Raw genomic sequence first — 20,260 nt, 5'->3', positions numbered from 1 at the left:
CAAAATCTTGCTGGAAATTGACCTGTTGTGGTGTAAGTACAGCACATTCCTTGAAGCTTTTTTGTCCCTGAATACATCCTTCTATGACTTCTAAATTCCTGTCATCCAAGGGTTTTTTTAAAAGCTTCTTTTAAACGTATTTTGTGTTTGTTTCTCTATTAAGAATTAATGCCCAAGTTTCTCTCCTTGGGGGCAGGTCACAATTTATCCCCCAGTTACTCATCTCCTCTTGAAGTTAAACAGACCTCAACTGCTTTATTTTGGTGTTTTTTTGGTCACATTTTGGACTTTGCCATCAATTTGAGGTGGAAGATGGGGACTGGTATTCCCTGTACTGAATTCACAGCTCAGCCCTGCTGAGACTTCAGTGATGCTGAGATAGCATCAGATGTGGAGGCACTGATGTCATTTTACATGGTGACGCTTCCTGCCAGACGCTCTCCAGCCAGCACTTCACAGAGTTTTGGCAGGGCTGTTGTTGGCAACTCCATTTTACATTCTTTTTAATGTTAAATTATTATTGGAAGCAGTTTCCAACTGAGAGTCCTGTCTATTGAGGAGCAGGTCTGCATCATGCTTTAAGTGTGTGATGGTTCGGGAATTAGCCACCCCTCCAGCTCTTATGAAATCATGCAGACTAGACTCAGCTGGCTGGAAGTTAAGGGATGAAGCTTTATATTCACAGCTTAGGGCAATATACAAGCATATATTACAATGTATCACAAATATATACAGCTATATACAGAAATATACAAGTTAAAATTAATATAATGCTCCTCCCAGAAATCAGAGTCCCCAGGAGGGGCTCCCAACCTTCCTTCCACCTTCTTATCCTAGAGTCTGCCTTTCATGTAAGGTGAGTTTGGAGGATCAGCAAGAGGGGTTAGAAGCAGAAGGATTAGTTGGGTTACATAGCAGCAAAAGCCCAGAGGGAAGATAGAGACACTGACTCCAACAGATAGACACTCTCTGTCTTATCTATGTCTGTGTCTGCTTTTATCCATCTCAGCAAGCCTATGAGTGAAGTAGACATCACCATTGTTTATTTTTCACAGCCTATAATCTAATTTCTCTCATTAAGATATTTCAATTAGCCTCAAACTAGCACAGTGTGTTTCTTCACTTTTCTGTATGCCTGCTCATTCAGATTTCCTAAACCCTTGGAGTATCTTCTCTCCAGTATTTGACATTTATTCTTTGTGTGCTTTTCTAGCTTGTTAATTTATTAAACATCGGTGGTGATGCAGGTCTTTGATCCTCTTAAAAATCAACCATCTATGCCAGTCCCTTAACCAGTTCTTGAGCCCTGGCAATACTTCTCTCCCAGGTGCTTCAGCTCATCAAAAGACCTTTGCTAGTGCCTTTGCCCAAGATGTTTTCTAAGATCATATGATTAATATGTGAGTTTCCCTTATTAATTTGCAGATTAGCTTGGGGGAAGGTGCAGTTTTCCTCTACAGAAATACTATGTTCACCTGGGTGTCTAGAACTCCTAATGACTTCTTTGCACATGGATGAAACAAAATCATGGCTGGGAAATTGATTTCTTTTGAGCATTTCTCAAGAAGGGGGACACCTGAGGTTAGTGAAGTATGATCCCCAGGTTAGTGGCTCAGTTGCTCTCTGCTTGCAGAGCTTTTGGGTGAAGCCAAATGATAATGTGCACTGTCCTTCATGTGCTGGCCTCTGGTGATATTGCACCCTTCCTCTGCCAGAAACGCCTGGGCATCCCCAATGTCAAATCCACAATTTGGATATCCTCATTTACAGGATTGTTTGATTCTTGTCCACATTACCAAACCTACAGTTTTCAGTGTGGTCTCTTCCTATGGGAGGTAAATTGCATCGCTACAATCTACTGCAGCCCCCAAAACCTAATGGTCCAGGCACAGTGTACTGCTAAACTTTGGTCCCCCAGGGATTGGAGCTTCTCTGCCCTTCCAAAAGCTGCTTCTGAGTTGCTAAGAAACAGCTTGTCACTGTGGTGTAGGCTCTGTAATCAGTTGCCTACAGGTAATTACATGTCACTGCTGCTCTATTAGTAATTCTTTGTGGGCTATTTTTTTTAAAATTATTTTTCTCTCTGTACCCTCTTGGTACCTCTGCATTAGTTGTGCATTGGCTATGTGATTTTTTTTTCCTTTGGAAATCTGGCTTCCAGAAGCTCTTTCAGGTGTTCTAGCTGTGACCTAACCCTCCTTTGCTAACTAATTCCTACTGAGACAACACAGTTTCCCTGCTGTGTTTTCCACGCTACCGTGTTGCAGCAAGGCAAGTAAACCAGACTGTGTGCCATCCGCAGGCAGCCTCGTTTGCTCCCTGCTGCCATTGAACTTCTTGCTTTGTTACATGTGTTCATATACCTTGTTCCTGTCCTTTGCCTGCTGCACATCCTTACCGAATGTCTCTGTCAGACGCATGGTTGGGTTTTCCTGACAGCGTTTTGGACCTTGAAATGCTGTTCCTCAGACCAGCTGTCACTTCTAACCTTGTTCCATGAGGGCTCTCTGCATTGCTTACGTGTCTAGCTTTGCCTGCCCGAGCTAAGTGCCTCTCTTGGCTTTGGTTTCAATACCTTTGTGCACTAAATCTCGCTCGTTTTTCCCCTCATTCGCTTTAGCTAAGGTGACACTCTTCTTTTTTGCACTCTCCAATATACCAGCACCCTGAAAAGATTCCCTCAGAGCCTTATGTTTGAGCTTCTCTTTGTGCTGGTGCCTTTTGCAGGCAGGGCTGAGCCTGTCCCATTTGGACCAGCAGGGAGAACACTGCTGCATTGGCCCCAGTCTTAATCTTTTCCCCGCTGACAGAAACCCAATCTCCAGCCACAGACCTATATGTTTATTTTTACACTTAGCAGCCTGTGATAGAGATGAGAAGTGCTCCTTCTCTGGCAGGGAACTGTGAGCAGGTTGTGGCTGGGCAGTTTAGGGGAAAGCTTGTGCGAACACCCAGCAGCAGAGTGGGGAAAGAAAAGATGTGCCAGCTCTGCCCCCTCAGTGGGGAGCTGATCTGGGACGGTGTCATCCCTCACCTTATGAGTTCAAACTTAAGACTGCAAAGGAAGAATTTTCTGCAGATTCACCAGTTTGGAACATACCATTTGGTGGAATTTTCCCTCATCCCAACTCCCCATCTCTCTCTCAAGGACTGTGAAGCTTTGAGGATGTAGGAAAGCAGAAAACTTTTCCCTAATGGCTCATATTGCTGGTTGGTGACTGCCTGCCAAATTCGATGTTGGGAGACACTAAGATCTGCAGTGATGAAAGTTGGTGTCTAATGAAGGAATGTCAGGATGTGAATGAGGTTTCTTGTCCTACACTGCCAGACATGGGGATGTTATTTATAGCTGCTCACTTGCACCATAAGCACCTGTAGAGACTTTATTCTTCAGCCCCTCAGTGGAATCGCAAATGACAGAAAGAGATGAAGATGTAATGGCTCTTGAGGTAGGAGAAATTATTTACCAAACCGTAGATAAGCTGACTGCTATCTCCTGTACTGTGTTTAGGGCACCCAATCTATTGCAGATGTTACCATAGTCATGTTTCTTAATTTAAAATTGTCCTGCATTCCCTGTGTCTCAAATTCTTTTCTTGGGAAACTAAATCCTTTCATAACCTGAATGCAGTAGAGAAGATGAAAATGGCTGGTCTGTGGATGGATATGGCCATTCCAAGGAGCGTTATGTAATTGTTTTTTAAATAGAAATGCTTGCTCTACTCTTTTAAAAATTGGTTTTGGTCTGGTTCATCCTGGTTTTGTTGTTTGCCATATGTCTGACATATGCTCCTTGTCTAGCAATAAAAATCTACCAAGACTAAGCAGGCTTCATTAGTTTGTAACAGGCATAACAAGAGCTCTTCTCATTTTACTGAGCTTCCAAATTCAACAGCAGATACTCTATAATACAGGGATTATAAATGAGTCCTTACCATTGGTTCCCTGGAATAATCATCTCAGTGCGCAGGTCAGAAGGATAATGATTAGCAAAGCTATTAGATATTGGAAAGAATAGTCCTGTTTGTTTGCCTTTACCTTTAAAAATCTTAAAAGGGCAGCTGACTGGAGGGAGGAGACCTGCCACCCTCTTAGCTGAGCGTGGTCCCTGTTCCCAAAGAACTCACTAACTTTGGCAGATCTCTCAGGACCACACAGCCAGTAGGTCTCTGTCCACTGAAATCAGGCAAGGCCCCCAGCTTCAGCTGTGTCTGAGGGAACTTGATTTATCACTTGAAAGACATTGTGTGGTTGGGCACATCTTATTATGTGTGCATTCAGCTTCAATGCCAAGCAGTGAGTTGTCTCTCCAGTGCAAGTTTTATTTATCACTTACCAATCACACGTGAACCCTAATTTTAGTTTTCCTTCTTCTCAGACAAGACTTTGGAAGCTCTTAAAGGATGTCAAACACATGCAGCTGGAAACAGCTCTGGGGATTAATTTCACCCCTAGCTGTGTCAATCCTCTGGTGAAACTCTCTGTACAAGGAGAGAAGCCATTTACTAGAGGGCCTAAATTGTTCTTCCTGTGACCTGGTGATGCTGCACAAATTAGAGCATTTTACATAAAGTGGCACTGCAGAGTGCTAATCCATAGATGTTGTCCCTGCCCATGGCAGAGGGCTTATAGCCAGATGATTTTTAAGGTCCTTTCCAACCCAGACTATTCTGTGTCTCTGCAGTGTCAGTCACATGCTAATGGAGTGGCAATCAAAGCTGTCAAGGAAAATGATCTACATGCAATAACTTGATTATATTTGTCCTGAGATGCTTTTATGCTAAGGGATCTTCAAGGTTTAATCAGTCTGCATTAAGTATGATGCTCTTTCAGCAGATCATGGAAAGAAAGGGAAAGCTGATTGTACTAAAACATTAAGTGACCTCTGCCAATTAAAAGATAATGTCAGTGCAACCAGGTGGAGTCTTTAGCCTTTTAGATAGACATTAAATGAAAATCAAAGAGTTTGCAGGAAATAAATGTAGTAGAATTAAGGAACTCATTTTGGAAATAGCAGGTCACATTTCAGGTAAAGTTATTTAATCCATAAATAATTGTCCACCTCTGGCATCACCATCTTAAGAAGGACACAGACTGTTGGAGCGAGTCCAGAGGAGGCCACGAAGATGATGCAAGGGCTGGAGCATCTCTGCTGTGAGGACAGGCTGAGGGAGCTGGGGCTGTTCAGCTGGCAGAGGAGAAGACTCTGGGGGGACCTTAGAGCTGTCTGCCAGTACCTGAAGGGATCCTACAGGATGGCTGCAGAGGGAATTTTGCTGAGGGAGTGTAGAGACAGGCTAAGGGGGGATGGTTTGAAGCTGAGGCACAGCAGGGTTAGACTGGAGCTGAGGAAGAAGTTTTTCAGTATGAGGGCACAGAGACTCTGGAATAGGCTGCCCAGGGAGGCTGTGGCTGCCTCCTCCCTGAGGGTGTTCAAGGCCAGGTTAGATGAGGCCTTAAGCAGCCAAGTCTAGTGGAAAGGCATCTCTGCCTGCGGCGGGGAGGCTGAGGTCCCTTCCAGCCTAAGCCATTCTGTGATGATGATTTTAATGTGTCATAACCATCAATTTGCTGCTAAAGAACAACCTTCTCCCCAGTTGTGGGATGTCTTCTCTCACTCTGCTTCAACTGAGGTGTTTTGCTTTGTTTAGAGCTGGAACACAAACCCTATGAGGAGAGGCTGAGGGACCTGGGGTTGTTTAGCCTAGAAAAGAGGAGGCTCAGGGGTGACCTCATTGATGTCTACAACTACCTGAATGGACATTGTAGCCAGGTGGAGGTTAGTCTCTTCTCCCAGGCAACCATCAATAGAACAAGGGGACACAGTCTCAAGTTGTGCCAGGGGAGGTCTAGGCTGGATGTTAGGAGGAAGTTGTTGGCAGAGAGAGTGATTGGCATTGGAATGGGCTGCCCAGGGAGGTGGTGGAGGCACCGTCCCTGGAGGTCTTCAGGAAAAGACTGGATGAAGCACTTAGTGCCATGGTCTGGTTGACTGGATAGGGCTGGGTGATAGGTTGGACTGGATGATCTTGGAGGTCTCTTCCAACCTGGTTGATTCTATGATTCTATGAAAGACCACAAAACAGTGAATCCAGTGTGTCTCTGGGCCATAAATAAACTAACTGTGTTTCCTCACAAAGGCATCTCACCTTTTAAATGACCCAGGCATTCAATGTTAAGTTCTATGTTCAGTAATAATGTAGTCAGCTTGACTTTTTACATTAATCTCAGTTTCTGGGACAGAAAACAAAGCAGGTGTAATAACTATGTACAAGCATACCCATTACTCCTTGGAGACTGTAAATAGTAATCAGCCTCTTCTGCTTTCTACATTTATACAGAAGCAGAGCAAAAGCCCTTTGGACAGAGATGAAATGGCACAAATTCTGTATGGAGTCACCTGAAGATGCTGCCTACAATTGTCCCAAACAAGCTGTGGTGGCCAGAGAGCTCTTGGAGGAGATGCCAAAGCAGTTGGTCAATGTTTGATATCACTTTTCATGTTTGTGAGAAGAAGCAAAAGAAAGAAGACTTGAAATAATTCTTCTACATGTGGAAGAAGTTAAATCACATGTGGGAACAGAGAGGGGACCACAGTGGTTCAAATTCTGGTACTGGAGAAGGAGGTTAGCTCTATGCATAAAGCAGAGCCTTGCCTGGGAGGGGAGGAGACTGCTTCTCTTCAGATTAAAAGAAATATTATTGAAACAGAAGGTAATCTCTTCCCAGGCAGTTTGTAACTGAGCTTTACAGCTGCCAAGCTGTATTTGGTCACATTCTGCATCTACAGCTGAGGAGGCTGCAGGGCGAGGAGCGGCCACACCACTGGAGTGTGAAGGCATCTGAGGCAGCCCCAACTCCCCAGTTTCGGCCAGAGGCTCTATCCAAGGGATCTTTCCAGGTGGAATATACTTGATGTGCTGCCGTAGGGAAAGGCACAGGATGAGGTGGGCTGAGCCTCCGTAGCGCTGCTGATCGTTTGTCCGGGAAACCAGTGCTGGGAGGAACTCGTGAGCTACAGACCCGGCTCTGCCTTGCTCATCTAATTGCAGTGTCTGTGCCGTGCGTAGGAGAGTCGTTTGCTGGCATGTGGCCTCCCCTGCTCCTGTGACAAGTGCTCGATGCCAGCCAGCTGTGGTGACAGCACAGTGTGCACCACCACACGATGCCCACTTCGGATGGGGCAGCTCTAATTGTCTCCGAGAAGTGCAGCTTCGGCTGATCAGTACCCACCATGGCATGCTATCAGGGGTAGGAGCTATGTGCGGTGCCCTGCTTGGCTACGCTGGAGTAAGAGGCATAGGTGTAGTTTAGAATAGCTGAGGGTGGTGAGACGCTGAACAGGTTGCTAAGGGAAGTTGTGGGTGTCCTCTCTCTGGAAATGTTTGAGCAACCTGGTCTAGTGGAAGGTGTCCCTGTGCATGTCAGGGGGATTGGAGTTAGATGATCTTTAAAGACTCTTCTGACCCAAACCACTCCATGAAGCTATAATACGTGGTGAAAAGGGGAGGACAGCATCTCCAGCGCTGTGTCCAGCACCCTGCCTGCAAGCTAAGAGGGGCAGTTGCTACCGAGTGTCATTTCAGGGCCAGTGGTATCCTGTCAGTCAAAGAGAATGAGGAGGAAATTTTCAAACAGAAAATTATTTTTCTCAGTGCAAACTATCCATCTTACCAAAACTACTGTCCAGCTGAAAGAGAGCTTTTGATATAAGGATAAGCTTTTTTTTTTTTCCTTCCAGCCTCCTTAGCAGCCTTTTTAGTTTTTCCTTCTTCTTAGCCACAGCAACTTTCACTCTGAAGACTTAACTTTGAAAAAAATGTCCTTTCTGTTTATCCTAAGCACCAAAATTTGTGGAATGCACCACTTTGTTGTACTGTGGTCAGAGCAACATGTACACCTGAAGGTATTTTAAAAAAGGCATTCAAGAGGGCATATAAATAAAATTAATGCTTGGCACAGAGATTCTTGGAGTGCATGATGAATATTTTAATAGTTAAAGACCCGGCCAGAGAGAAGTGAAATTATTTAATGCTTTCAGTAAATCTCTTTGTGGGTTTTAATGTGCAAAAATGGACAACAATGGCTTTAAAGCCTTTCCACAAATACTTACATCCAGGTCCTGGTATACTTTGTGTATGGTATATCCAGAGCCAGTAATGGTCTGTTATGTCCTTTTAGATGATGAGGGAAGGTAATAAACCAGCTTTTCTCCTCTAGGACTTTGCATAATAACCTTTATGTCTTGAGCAGATTTTAGACTTTTGGGAGGACAGTTGTGGTGTCCTCAGAGTTTTCATATCCTGCATGAGAAAATGGAAACCAGAGAGAGGAAAGTCATGGGGAGAGCAGAAGAGAGTGATCTGGAAAAGGATGGCTTCCATATGGAGTGGCTCATCAATTGCAGAGAGCTGTGTGCTGACCTAATTTCTAATTGTCTTGCGATCGCATTAAGTTTCAGACCAAAGTGGATTCATATTTGGTTGCATCACTGCTTAAGATTTTAATTTCTTTCTCTCACACACACATCTCCACACATTTGAAAAAAAGCTTTTTGTAATATCAGGTATGACAGATGAGGAGCATTGCTGGAGAAGTGTGAAGCTAAGAGAGCCTATTATTTTTTAAATTTTATTTTATGCTATTCTCTTTTATTCTAATTAGCTAAGTGTATCAGTGTCCATGAAACATTTCTCTCTGAGCTGTTATTCCTGTAATATAGTAGGACTGTCTAAGAGTCCTTCAGTTGTGCTGAAAGGCTGCTTTTCTGTCAAATCTTCCTGCTAATTGAATCTTCTGTATTTTCTTCCTTGCTTTTATAGTAACTCCTGTTGCTGAATGAACTGAGTGCAGTTGCTGAACTGATGGTGTCAGCATAAATTATTAAAATTACACAGAAATAAAAATGTGTAGTGTATAAAAAGACAGAGCAAGGCAACAGGACTTGAGCTTTTAAGTTACTTCAGAAAATTCTCTAGAATCCGCAATATAGGCAAGCTGTGCATTAAATACAGTTGAGTTTTGTCTTGTGCATGCTTTCTAAAGGAAAGTGTTTGGCCGCCACCATTTTTAGGCTAGAATATGAGATTCTGAGAGGTCTACTCACAGGTTTTTTAGAATTTCAGACAGCATTTTGGTCTGGATGCTGAAAAACATTATGTCCAAAAAGCTAAGCTGCTTCTGAAAATGTTTCTGGAGCACTGAGAAGATTGAACTGTATGATATAACTCTGCATGTGATACATAATTTAGTGTATAATGTCTGTTTTCTTTTTATGGAAAGATTATTCTTTAGGATCAATAAAATAAATAGAGCCTTTGTCACCTAGTGGCCCCTCGACCTCAGAGTAATAAAAATAAACAGGACTTTTTCCTTTCTTGTAGCAGGCTCTTGAGACACTGGATATGGGAAGTGCTATGGCAAGTTGTAAGAAGACACTAAAAAGCACAGATGTAAGGTTGGTATTATACAACCAAAAAGTTCAGTGCATAATCTCAGCCCTTGGTGGAGAAGATATGCTGAAATGTTGACTTCAATTGCCATGGGACATAGATTAGCAGATGGTCCCATGGATAGACTGCTCTCCATATCTATATATATAGCATAAATTAATTCATGCAAGATCTTTCTTTTCTTTTGTAGCTGTCTTCCAATGCGTCAGTAGCTTTCTGGCAAGGAAGTGTCCAACACTGGAGCTAGAATATAGGTCCTCTTTAAAGACCTAGCATCATGGGATTATGTTACAGCAAAATAGCATCTGATCAAGTAACTCCTGATTGGAAAGACAAGCTGTGACAGCCTGATCTGAATGCACCTTCATTGCAAACATAACTATTGGGTATCTGCAAGTCAGCTGGAATAATAGCTGTGAGATGTGGAGAAGGCAACATGGCTCTGAACAGGGTCAGGGAGCTTCATGCGGTTTCTCATCCCAGGCTGGCTCTGGTGTTGTGCTTTGCAGACCTCATCTGCCTTCAGCTTCCACCTCCCCACTGTTGGATGAATTTATTTGCTTGCAAACAAATCTTGCTACAACATATTGCATATAGCGTCTCTTTCTAGCCAGTCTTTTACAGCTCTGCTTGACTGCTTTCTTCCTCTTCCACTGCCAGCATGAAGAGGTTTTGGAGATGGTTCCCATGAAGCTGCAGTGATAGGGAAATGTTTGCCTAGCTTAGTGCAACCACGTTAACCTAACCCATTGGGGTTCTTTTGCTCCTGCCCAACAGCTTGATGTTCAGCAGGATCAGTGCCTGCTTTCTGCCATCTTACAAGCCTGGATATGGATTTTGAGATGCACCATGGGACCAGCCACAACTGGAAGAGATGAGTGATCCTTTTGAAGCTGGTGGAAAAGCTCACATCTCCAAGTACTCTTTTTCACTCAGGCCAAGTCACAGAAGCACTCACAGGTAAGTGACTGAAAGGCTCTGGCTTGGTGTCAGGTACCGGAGATGCTGTTCCCCTAAAAAGGGACCTGGCAAACAAAGGTGCCACCTCGTGCTCTGGGTTGGCAGTGCAGCCCCCACTGCTCTTCTGATGAGCAGCTGCATCCAGCTTGCAGTCTTGTTTCTTTGCATCCCAAGTTTCAGCTCCCTGAGACATGGATCCTGGGTTCTAAAGCTGCTTCTCAGCTCCTTATCACAGGAGATCATTTCCCTCTTTATGGGGCTTTTCCCAGGCCTCCCATTTGGTTCTGTAATGGAAACCTCACTTTCGGCTTCATAGCCTCTTTTTTGTCTTCCATGTCTTTCAGGAAACCTCATGTCAGCAGGCTTGGCTGCAGCTGTTACCTAGCAATCAGGTATCAGATTCTCACTCACATTTATGCTTTAAAAAAAAATTATTACTTTATGTTTTGTCATTTGTACCTCATCCAAAGATCTCTTAGGAAAAAAACAAACAAAACAAACAAAGAAACAAAAAAAACTCCAAACACTTTCAGGCAAGTACATTGCCAAGGTGCAATATTGAGCATAGTAAATCCACTGAGTCCAAGCAACTTTGATGTCCAGTTCTCCTTTGTTATTGCATCAAATTAAAGAGCTACTAGTAAATAACAAAGAGTTTGCTAGGCTGCATGTGTGCAGGGAGTATTTTAAGATGGAGCACTGTTTTTCCCCAACAGCAGCACAGTATCTCCTGGCCTGCCAGGAAGGCTGAGCCATCCCTTTGCTCACCACCTGGGCAAGTAAATGAAAATGAAACAGAGGACCTGCAGTGTGACTGGCTCTGGGGCATTTTGAGCTTTATCTGAGTAAAAATCAGCCACCAGAAACATGTCTCGAAGGCTCAAGGTCCAGATCCTGCAGCATGATAAATTTAACCCCACTTTGATTCAGTGGAGATATTTTGGATTTACTTACATGTAATTTAGAGCAGATTTTGGACCCTGCATTATGCCTTTCCCTACAGGAAGAAAGATTGATTCTGATTTTACTTAAACTAAGCAGCTTTAATCATTTAGTATGGAAACACCAAGACTGGGCTGGGGGATGGGGACACAGACATAGGAATCCTATAATCTTTGGTTAAGTTGTAATGAAATTGTCCAGGATGAGAAGGAAACAGATGGATTCTGATTAATTTCTCACAAGTGTAGACCTCAGCATCCGATGGAACATATGTGGTAAGCAAATGTCACTCATGCCCCCAAAGTGCAGAAAATATCGCTATTGCCAGGATATATTCAATGTCATATTGGCTACTGAACTCCCAAGGGTATAAGAATGCTGTGCATTAGATTTGGCCCTGAATTAAATATTCAGAGACAGAGATACCTAACCCTTTCCTGTATGCTTCATTGGTTATCACAGTTGAACTTAATGAACTGAAAGAGGGAGGGGAAGGGAGATTTTCCCCTCTTCCTTTGTAAATTGTTATTTCCTGTGGAAGGAATATCAAGCTGGCTTGATATTTCTGCTGTATAGAGTTCAGCTGACTAGCAATACAGCCCCAGTTAGAGAAAACAATGCAGCTGTGAGCTCTAAACGAGCAAGTACACCCCTTTGATCTCACACTGATAGAAGTCAGAGCCCAGCTCTCTGTTTGTGTAGTTGTTCTGGAGTTTGTCACTTCTATAATCCATTTCTTGTAATTGCATATTTAAAAAAAAGAAAGTTTATTTATTGATTGCCACTCTATTGTTCAAGGCAGGTAAGCAGCAGAGGCTAGAGCGGCTTGCTTTTGTGTCCTTGTAGTCTTAGGAAGTGAAAGAAGCTCTGCATGCGAGTAAAGTGAGGCCCCATCTGTGCTGAGGAAAGAGATTCATTACAGCTGACTTGTCCTGTTAGAATTACTGTCCCAGGCTGCATCTCAGAAAAGGATGTCACTAAGATATCCATTAGAGTATTTCATCACCAAACTTGGGAAAAGAATATTGAGCAGTGGGCCTCCTGGGTAGCTAAGGCCCTGTCCTTGGACAGAGCTCTCCCCTTTCAGTCAATCCCTCTGCAGAATCAAGCAACGTGTATATTTTCGTCTAAAAAGTAATTCCTCATTAGAAAAATGGGGAAAAAAACAAGCATTTTGCTCTCTGCTCCACTCCATGTTGAAATTCTATCCATCTTAACTTGTCCATTTCCCTCTTTCTCCCCTGGCAAGCGCTCCTCCAGCTCATATTACAGGCTGATTTGCTTGTCTTAAAGATCTTTTTAAATAAGTGAATGTATATCTTTGAGGGAGGCTGCATCGCCTCAAAACAGCTTTATTTCTGATTGACGAAGGTGTAGCTGATAGAGCTGGGAAAGTTTGAGACATCTACATCAGCTGCTGTTACAAACCAGCTGAAGCACATTCATTCCATCTTTCTCATGCAGTGTTTTGTTTTGTTCTAAATTGAAGATGCAGAAAATCTCTGTAGCAGCTGGGAGTATACTCTAACAGTGCCTGTCTGCTGAAGTCATAACCTCCATTTTAATTAAATGCCCTAGTCCTGGAAAACTTGACCTGAGATTCTTGATTCCCTTTTTTACTGCTTAATGTTGTGCCCAGTGCTGGTCTACAGGCTCCTCTTGTCTTGTGAAGCACAACAGTATTTTGTTTGACTTCTTGGCTCATTAGAGACCAACTGGTAGTCTGTGCTTAAATTCTTTAAAATTCAGATAAGATAATCAGGCTCTGATTTGTCAGGAAGCTGAGATGCAGTTGAGTGTTTGGTCTTGCTGAAATTCTTCATTTTTTCCCCTTGAAAGTGTTTTTTTTTTTTTTTTTCCAGCAATTTTCATATGTCATTATGTACCACAATTATGTGCCAGAAGGGAAGGGACAACTTACACTCTGCAAACTTTTGGAGCAGCATACCTCTGTTTTTGCCATGACAGTGCATCACGTGCAGTTCCCTGCATGAAACTGTTAGCTATGTCAATGAGCCTAGGTTTGATCATTGCTTATTGTGTCAAGTCTGCACAAACCAAAATCACACCAATCCTTTACTGATCTCCAAACCCACCAAACAAAGTCAGACTGGCCCTTTTTCCCTCTGGCATTTCCTTGACATGTATTGTTCCACCCCACACTTTGCCATGCTGGAAACTAGAAGCTCTGCTGGAGTTGCTTGGCCCATATGAGCGGTGGCACTGCATTAACATTAGGATCTTTTGACCCAGATTGTGTTGCTTGAAAACCTCAAAGGCTCATGTTGCTATCCCAGCTAGATCTATGGTTTGCTGAATTAACCTGCCCACAGCATTGCTTGGCAGAGGTTTTTGTGGATAACCAGGAAAGCCTGAAGCCACAAGAAGAGGTAAAGCTGAGCAGAGAGGTGAGAGATGGATTTATAAAATGGTAGGTGTGGAGGTTTGTATTAATTAATTGCAAAGCTACAGAGAAAAGAAATATACAAGCACTACAGAAATAATTTGTGGCTAAAAATAATTCCCTCTATGAGATAACTAAGAATATAGTCAGTCGAGTGAAGCCATTTTGAAGGTGCAGTATGAGGAGACTGGGACCTGAGTGCACGTTGCCTTTCTCTCTGCAGCTGAGGCATCACACATGAAAGTCCCAGGCGCTGCTTTCCACGTACAGCAGACCAGCGCAGATATTAAATTGGGGCATAATGATGAATGAAACTGTGGGAAGTGTCTTGATTATCTCAGGTTTCTAATGTATAATTGAATCATTTTGGTAAGTATATTTCAAGCCCTTTGATTTCTGGCCTCTGTTTTTAATTACTCAGCCCCCTCTTGCCCTTGTGCATTATTATGCTACTCATTAGCATTCAGTGAGACTGCAGAAGTTTGACTTCTGAATAAAGTAGCGTACAAAAGAGAAGGGATGCTTTTTATCCTAGAGTTTAATAATGCAAATTGAACTCTTTTCTTTAATCAATGTTTAATAGTACAATAGTTGTTTATTTAAGCTATGCATCACCTAATTTTGCAAACAAAAAAGAGAGGAAGGATAAACATCTTTAGGAATAATGAGCTTCGTAACTGTCACAACCTTTGAAAGATTTGAAATATCTGCAGCTCTTAGAATGTTTGTTGGTCTCCACGAGACAGTAACATGGGCCTTGAATGTATCTGTATCAGTTATGCAGCATTAAGTACTACATGCCTGTTTTTCATTTGAGAGAAGCAGAAAACCATACTAATTGCAAAGCTGAAAGCTACTCAGCAGCATTAATATTGTTGGCATGACCACCAGCTGTGATGATTAGGATGTGTGACAGAGGGAGAGATAATTTGATCACAGGCCTGGGGACTAGAAGCTCCTATGTCCTGCTCCTTCACCATACACCTACAAAGGCAAGGGAGATACAGGGGGGATATTTAGTTCAGCCTCACAAGGCCCACACATGGGGCGGGGTGGGGTCCTGCAGTGCACAGCAAATCCCAGAAATATGTGTGTGACACCAGCTTGTGGAAGAGGACGGGAGCTCAAACCTAGGCATTAACTCATCAAAGAAAATAGCTTTATAGGGGGTTAGTAATCAGGTGTGGAGATACTGCCTGCGTGGTGTGTCCTCTGCCATCAGCATAGTGTGGCTTTAGATGTGACTCTGTCACTGTGGGCCAACAACTGGAAGCCTGAGCCCTGGCAAGGTAAGGAGAACCCCTAAAACCCAACATAAAAGAGATGAAATAAAGCATCTGTCCCTCTGCTCAGCTTCCTCATCAGTAAAACAGGAATTGATCAGGGATATCTTGAGGATTTAGAGATATCTGGAGACTGCTTTGGAGGCATTAACACTAGCAAGCATAACATCTGCATTTCAAAGTACTCTTTGGACATCACTTAATTAATTTTGACAGCAGCCCTGCACAAGAAATGTGGGTGTCTCCATCATATGGATGGGAAAACTGAGACTAAGAGAGGGCCTGAGACAGAGGTGCCTGGGGAGGGAAAAGTGAGCCCAGGATAGCACCAGGTCAGGAAGAGCAGCAAATTTCTGTCTCCTGCAGCTCAGTAGCCCAGCTGTAAGATCACCTATGGTAGGCAAACTGCTTTGTCCACACATATCAAGAGGTGATCCCACACAGTCTCTGTCTGATGTCCTGGCTAGCCTGTTTTTAACATACTGTTCTCCAGGCAGCAATACCAGACCCTTTCCCAGCTGATTTGTGGCTTCCTGACCTCTAAATATTTCCCTTCCCCTCTAGTACATCCAGTTCACTTCCCTTTCCCCAGAGCTACTTCTCACAACCCTTTGTGCAAGCTTGGAGCTCCTTCTAGCCCTCATCTTCTGTCCCCTGAGCAAGGCTGCGTTGTACTAACATGAGTTAAGAGATTGCTAGGGGTTTGGATGCCTGCTTTCAGGCTAAAGGAATTTATCCAAGATGTGAGAGTCTGTGCTCCATTATTAATTTACAATGAGCCACAGTATGAAAGCTGCTGAGATTTGTGTTTGTTTGTTTGTTTGTTTCCTGTTTCTTACATGTGCTCTAGAAAAGCTGCATGGGACAACTTGACAGGCAATAGGCAATTCCACATATGCAATCACTGAGGAGTGATTTCCTGTGATAAAAGTAGCCTGAGCTGTTCCACAAGGCATGTTTTCAGTGATTCTTCCAATTTAAGGAATATTTGTCCAAGATGATGATGATTTACATAATAGCAGCATTTAGGGAACATAGCCAAGATCAGCCTACTGTTTCACTGAGTCACTTATGGTGAGACATCACCCTCTCTCAGACTGAGACTAATATTGATGGATATTTAAATGCCTGACTCCTGCTGACAGTACGGATCAGGGCACCACTGTTCGAGCAAGCATCAGAGCTACAGGAGACACCTGAAGTGAGGTGACAAAGGTTGTGCAGACAGCCAGTGGCAGAGAAGGAACCAGAATCTGTTGCCCGGTAGCTGCTAGAAAGGCTGCCAGTGACTCTGGCTTTGTAGCCAGTGAAACATGATCTGTCACTTTTTTCCATTTAAACTAAAAAATGTAAAGGTGCTTATTTATTGATAACCCGACGGACGGTGGTGTCAGTGATCAGTCAGGCGACTTAAGGTGGGGGGAGGTGGTGGCCCTGACCCTGTGCACCCTTCTCAAGTTGCGGCTCTCTCCAAAAGATGCTGCAAACTCCGACCCGGCTGCGAGACGAAGAAACGTCTCGTTTCTCTTCCCTTGGCGAGCAGCGCCCGCTTGGACGCTGAAATAAGGTCAGGGCTCCGTCAGACACCTAAAAGCCCGGGCTGAGCAGGGCTCAGTCTCCGGAAGGCAGCACAATACCCCCGTAGGCAGCACCTCGCTTCCCGAAGCGGAGGCAGCGGGGAGTACTTTGCCCACACAGCTCTTACCGTGTGTGGTGGGGTCGGGGGCTGGGGTGGGGGGGAGTGACGGGAGGGAGCGGGGAGCCCCGCAGAGGTGGGAGAGAGAGAGAGAGGAAAGCCTAACGCTCTGCTTCCTCCCCCACACTGCCTCTGACGAGGAGGAGCGGGCGGGGAGCTCCAAAGCCACTTCGGGTGATAAGTCGCTACGTGCGGAAGCCTGTGCGGAGCATTCTCCTGGCAGCTTGAAGCCGGGGGCAGCCGGGTGCGCCCCTTCCGCGCTCTGCCCTGGATGATTTACCCTCCTGCCTGCGGCGGGCTCCAGTGCAGTCTCTCCTCGGACGAGACGGCGGCCAGGTAAGGGGCACTCGAAGCAGAACTGGGGCAAGGCGTCCCCTCCGGCGGCCCGGACTGGGGCTCGGCACTCCGCGTCCCGGGCAGGCTGGGGGTGTGTGTGTTGTGATCAGAGGCAGGGAGGCTACAGCTGTCCCGGAAGAACCTTGATCGGCGATATAACTCGGGTTTAAGAGTGCAGTTATCTGGGGTGCGGTGAGTAATTGTGCTTTATCCGTGCCCGAAGTGGCCAGCGGGCTCCGGGGGACATCAAGGCAGCCCCCTACTTGCAGGCAAGCGTTTGGGGTATTGGGGCTTCTAAGTGCGTCCTTAGCCAACCCTGCGGGCTGGGCGAGCTCTGGAACTGGGAGTATGACGGCATGTCTGTCCCTAACACTTCAAGTATTCATATTATGTGTGTGTGATTTGTTTATTGACATAGTTATTCTGTTGATGAGAATGCCACTGGCAAATGGGCAAGACTGCTTCGTAGGTACCACTCTTACTTTTTTCTCTTTGTCTTTTTTTTTCCTTAGTTTTAAAGAATGTTTTTAATCTCAGCTACTGATTTTATAGCTCCTAAAATACTTTTCTTTAACAGATCCGTTGGTTTCTTACCACACTTTTATCTCTTTGAGTGGCAGATTTTGAAGGTTTCCTTTATTTAAAAACAGAGCCTTAACAATACTCACTCAATTCAGCAAGGTGTTTCCTGACTTCCCAGCTTGACTTTGACAAAAGAGAAAAGAACAAAAATCCATTTGGAAACAGGATTATTTCCTCCACTAAAGAGATGTGACTTCCTCTGTTTCAACAAGTTTCTTTATTCATTGCTCCAGCCATTCCGTCTAAGCCTCGTGTTTGTTGCCGTTATGTAGACGATGTGGTGATGTGTGTGATGTTAGACCTGCAGTCACTAGGAATTAATGCATGGGCATGACATCATCGACAGCCAATGAGGTGATGGTTTTGGACATGTACTGACCCGAACTGATGTGATCTTGTTGTGCTCCAAAGGAATAACACAAGTTTGGGTAAATGGGGTGGTTTCCAAGCCAGGTTTCACTGCAATCATCGGTCCTGTGCCCTTCTGAGATAGGCATGGCTCATTAACTAGCCGCTGTGTGTGGTTTCTCTGCTTGATCAAAGGTTTTGCTTCTTGGGAAAAGATTATTGAACATGGACACATTAGTTCTCTAGTACAGAGAAGTGATCTGACTGAGCTGGCAGAATAAAAACAGACGAAAAGTTCTCAGCCCTTGTGGCAAGCAAGCTGCTGGAACAACGTGTCGTAGCACACAGTGGATTTACCTGTAGTAAATTGCCTCCTTTGTCTTGTTGCTTGGAGCAGAATGCTCAGGTGGAGGTAGGTACATAAACTGTCAGGGGAGTGAGGAGAGAAACTGTGCGGCCAGGCGATGCTGCCGTGGCTGGTGAGATGGGACGGAGTGTGTTCCCCGCTGTGCTAATGGCTCCTGCTCGGCTCCTGCCTTCACCCAAGGACCTCAGTGCTGCCGTGCTGCCAAAATCTAGCAGGTTTGAAGTCCTTGGCCTCAGTTCCTGTTACATTGCTGGAGGGTTACTCAAAGTCTCGGCTGTCTTGGGTGGCTTTTGCAGAATCACACCAGATGTTACCAAGCAGAGTCTGGCTCTTGAAATGTGCATTTCTGAGTTCAGGCTGCCCCTTCTGTCTAATGTTTCTTTAACCTTCATCGTTCTGCAGCAGTCTCACTGAAGTCCCTGGCAGGCCAGCTGGGGGCTTTCTCACAGGCTGTGTGAGACCCTTTGCATCCCTATCAGATATTTGCACACCACTTAGGTTGCATATTTTCTGTTCTTAATGTTGAATGTAAGTTTCTGGGTCCAGAGTTCATCCCTGAAGTTTTAAAGTCCTTTTGTTCTGTAATTTATATGTCCGTACACACAGGTTCTGCTCTATCAGCTCCACTGTATTGAGAGCCCCTTGCTTTGGGGGAACCACACAGAATATGAGCAGCACAACTGAGATGCCTCAGAGGTGCATTATAATTCTTGTGCCTTCGATGCCAATAAGACATGACAGGATACATCTAATGAATTACCTTTAAATTAGAAAGCAGTAAACAAGCCATTATTGGATTAGAGGAATATTAAAATTAGAAGAACATTGCCATCTTTTGATATCCTGTGGCACATCTTTACTAGCTAGGAAATGACATGGCTTACTGCAGAGAGAGAGAGAAGATCCCTAGAGAACCATAATGATTTTCATCTGTGTGAAACAGATTTTTAAAAATGCTGTTACTTACTATCTTATGTTTAGATGATGCTGTAGCAACTTTTTAAATTTTTGACTTGTAGCTTCACATTGATGTTTGCTATAGTTTTCCTGAGTGACTTCAGTGTTCATGGAAAGCAAAGGTTTGATATATTCTAATAGCTGAAAGCTCCTAATTATTGAAGAAAAAACACTGGCAAAATAATGCAAGAGGCTTGGTAGTAGATTTCAGTCCACCTTGCCAGAGTGCAGAGATAGTCTGGGTCCATGCCACTTATTCCATGTACTCTTTGCTCAGCTGCCTCTTTGCAGGCTGTCTCAGCTCTAGAATTATGGGATATGATATAAATTGCATGAAAAGATTCCCTTTGACTTCACTGAGAGCTAGATTAAATCCACCAGTTCTGGTCATGTGTCTCACCATGCAGGTGTTACGTGCTGTTGCTATCCAGATGTGACTGCTCTGGATCAGATATGAATTCGCAACCAGTTGACTGTACTTGTGTGGAGCAGCTCCTGGTCTCCCTGTGCCAATCTTTTATTAATCTAAGGCCAACACCTGCTGTCCTCTCTCGGGCAAGCTGCCCAATTAAGAACCAAGCTGGGAGTGAAAAGGGCAGAATTTGGCCAATACTCCTCAAGTGTTAGAAAAAAAAAGTATGTTTAAGAGGCGAAGAGTAAAATGTTTCATGGAAGGTAGTTAGTTGTCAGATTCATGTAAAACAAAGTTTCATATGAGTTCTTGAAATTTGGTTCTTGTAATGCCACCTTTATCTATGGCCAATGAAAAAGAAAACTCTTAATCTACATTTCAATTTGTGAGTGCAAAAATTTGTTTTGTTTGGGAAGTCAGTCTTTAATAACCCACTGTGAAAGACCTTTTATTCCTTTTAACTGACTATCAATATGAACATGGAGCAACGAGGTACCTGGGAGTGCTCAGTCTCATTCCAG

The 20,260-nt window shown here is 44.1% G+C and overlaps 1 protein-coding gene across 3 annotated transcripts in view; it reads left to right on the top strand.

The window, feature by feature from the left end:
• The first annotated feature begins 16,250 nt into the window (after positions 1-16,250).
• The window catches only part of TAFA4 (TAFA chemokine like family member 4), a 106,841-nt gene continuing 102,831 nt past the window's right edge, over positions 16,251-20,260 (top strand). For 2 of the 3 annotated variants that reach the window (XM_064157055.1, XM_064157057.1), the window contains exons 1-2: positions 16,251-16,396; positions 16,881-17,073. The gene's annotated coding sequence lies outside the window, so the exon portion shown is untranslated. Of the gene's footprint in view, positions 16,397-16,809; positions 17,074-20,260 lie in introns of those variants that run through there. The other variant, XM_064157056.1, reaches the window with a different exon arrangement.

Source organism: Pogoniulus pusillus, chromosome 16 (genome assembly GCF_015220805.1).
Source record: "Pogoniulus pusillus isolate bPogPus1 chromosome 16, bPogPus1.pri, whole genome shotgun sequence".
Lineage (NCBI taxonomy): Eukaryota > Metazoa > Chordata > Aves > Piciformes > Lybiidae > Pogoniulus > Pogoniulus pusillus.
This window is presented reverse-complemented; position numbering and strand designations above follow the sequence as displayed.